The following is a 2,683-nucleotide window of genomic DNA, read 5'->3' as shown; positions in this document are numbered from 1 at the left end:
TTCTCCGCATGGAGATGGAAGGTTCATGATAGGCACCCTCATGAACAAGTCACTCTTCTCCAGGCCATGGATGACGCCTGCAATGACATCACAGCAGACCAGTGTCAGGCCTGGATTCGCCATGCCCGAAGGTTTTTTCCAAGATGTTTGGCTAATGAAAACATCCATTGTGATGTAGATGAGAACCTGTGGCCAAATCCACAACACAGAGTTGATGACAATGTAGAAGTACAGTAATCACTGCGGTTTTATTTCTTACAGTGCAAGCAAGTTGAGGAACACTGCATTTGATGGTTTACAGTACTGTCTTTTCTTTTCTATTTCATTGCATTTGATGGTTTACAGTACTGTCTTTTCTTTTCTATTTCATAGCTAATTACTGTATTTTTGCTTTGATTAAAATAAACCAATGTTGTGATTGTACTGTAGTGTTTTGCATCAATATATTACAAACTTTGTTCAATGATTCCACTTTGTCTGTATTCTCTCTACTACTGCAGTACTTTACAGTAACAGAGGTATTTACTGTACATGTAGTACCATAATGAAACCTGTATCACCTATTTTGTTCTACAATAGTTAATGATTGTACGAACAATGACAGAGTGAAACTATCGGTTGCTTGTGTGTGGGTGATCTATAGTTGTGTTTCAATGGTATTTCACAGTAAATTTGTTTTTTGAACCAATGATTGTGCAAGTGCAAGATTTCTTTAAAGATGTGAATGCACAATGCAATGTTTTGAACATTAGACAACCTGTGTTACAAGTGATAACCGTTTTGTGTCTAGAGTTTTGAAAAATGACATCAAGGTTCTGAAAATAGTAGCAAAGTGATTGTAAAAAACTGTAATTGATTCTCTTCAGCCCTGATTGTAGAAGGTTATCGTGTGCGTGTGTGTGTGTGTGTGTGTGTGTGTGTGCGCGTGTGTGTGTGTGTGTGTGCATGTGAGTGTGTGTACTGAATCTAAGCGGCTCAATCCCGTGATTGCAGCTCTGTCTAAACTCTCTTAGCCTCGGGCTCAAACTCTTCACCTTCACTTCCTCTAGGGTTTACTCTCTCTCTCTCTTTCTCACACAGACACAGACACACACACACACCTCATCGGCGAGCAGGAACCGGCCGGGCGAGTAAGGAGTGTCTCCTCGGGCTGCTGTTGCGTGAGGACGAGCTCTTCATCTCTGAGACGCTGACAGGCGGACATGAGGTCAGATCGCACAGAAGCGTCTCGTCACGCAAGTCAAGTCAAGTCAAATATATTTATATAGCGCTTTTCACAATACAGATTGTATCAAAGCTGCTTCACAGTATCAATCAAAACAACTTAATGTTTGTTTATTACTGGAAAAAAGACATCCAAGTTTGGTAGAGCTGATCAATGGTATGATTGGTTAATTAATTTGAATATCCCCAACTGAGCAAGCCAAAGGCAACAGTGGCAAGGAACCGAAAAACTCCATCCAGTGACCTAATGGTGTCCTAACACCCCATCAGGTGACCCAATGGAGAAAAAAAACCTTGGGAGAACCCAGGCTCAGTCGGGGGCCAGTTCTCCTCTGGCGTTTATGAACTAGAGGCCGAATTTACAGTAACTGTAAGATAAAAAATTTATATGAATGCCTGGCTAAATAGATGCGTCTTCAGTCTAGTTTTAAACTGGGAGAGCGAGTCTGAGCAACGAACAATATCAGGAAGGCTATTCCAGAGCTTCGGAGCTAAATGTGAAAATGCTCTGCCTCCTTTGGTGGATCTGGATATCCTAGGAATGACCAGAAACCTCGAATCTAGTGATCTTAAAGAGCGCGATGGATTGTAAGGCGATAGAAGATCCGTTAAATAGACTGGAGCTAAACCATTTAGAGCTTTATAAGTCAAAAGCAATACCTTGTAATTAATACGGAACTTTATAGGTAACCAATGAAGTGATGATAAAATCGGTGTTATATGATCATATTTTCTTAATCTAGTAAGAACTCTAGCGGCTGCATTTTGCACTAACTGTAGCTTGTTTATTGAAGATGCAGGACAACCAGCTAATAAAGCATTACAGTAATCTAGTCTCGAGGTCATGAATGCATGAACTAACTTTTCTGCATCAGAGACTGATAGCATATTACGTAGCTTAGCAATGTTTCTAAGGTGGAAAAAGGCTGTTTTTGTAACATATGAAATATGCTTTTCAAAAGACAGGTTGCAGTCTAATGTAACACCCAGGTCTTTTACTGTAGCGGATAGAGTAACAGGGCATCCTACTATGTTAAAGTCGTGCTGTGAAAGGTTTTGTGGACGGTTTTTAGAACCGATAAGTATTACCTCTGTCTTGTCTGGATTTAATAAAAGAAAATTATGCGTCATCCAATCTTTTATATCTTTAACACAATCTGTCAATTTGGATAATTTAGCGTATTCATCTGGCCGTGAGGAAATATATATTTGAGTGTCATCAGCATAACAATGGAAACTAATTCCATGTTTCCTTAGAATATTACCAAGTGACAGCATATATTGAGAATAATAAAGGGCCTAACACAGATCCCTGCGGCACTCCATAGTTTGCCGAAGTTATAATCGATTTTTCTCCATTTAAGTAGACGAAATGGTAGCGGTCAGATAAGTATGACCTGAACCAGCTTAATGCTTGTCCTTGAACACCAGTGTAATTTTGTAGTCGATCTAAGAGTAT

At 39.7% G+C, this 2,683-nt stretch overlaps 1 protein-coding gene across 1 annotated transcript in view; it reads left to right on the top strand.

Annotated features, from left to right (window-relative positions):
- Positions 1-774, top strand: part of LOC143740323 (uncharacterized) — a 2,690-nt gene extending 1,916 nt beyond the window's left edge. The window contains exon 3 of the mRNA XM_077232462.1: positions 1-774. This exon is cut by the window's left edge and continues 404 nt beyond it. The gene's annotated coding sequence lies outside the window, so the exon portion shown is untranslated.
- The last annotated feature ends 1,909 nt before the right edge of the window (positions 775-2,683 follow it).

The sequence above is a fragment of the Siphateles boraxobius genome, unplaced genomic scaffold (assembly GCF_051911475.1).
Source record: "Siphateles boraxobius isolate OS27281-9 unplaced genomic scaffold, OSU_SipBor_1 170, whole genome shotgun sequence".
Classification (NCBI taxonomy): Eukaryota; Metazoa; Chordata; class Actinopteri; order Cypriniformes; family Leuciscidae; genus Siphateles; species Siphateles boraxobius.
Note: the sequence above shows the minus strand (reverse complement) of the source record. Positions and strands in the feature narration are given on the sequence as shown.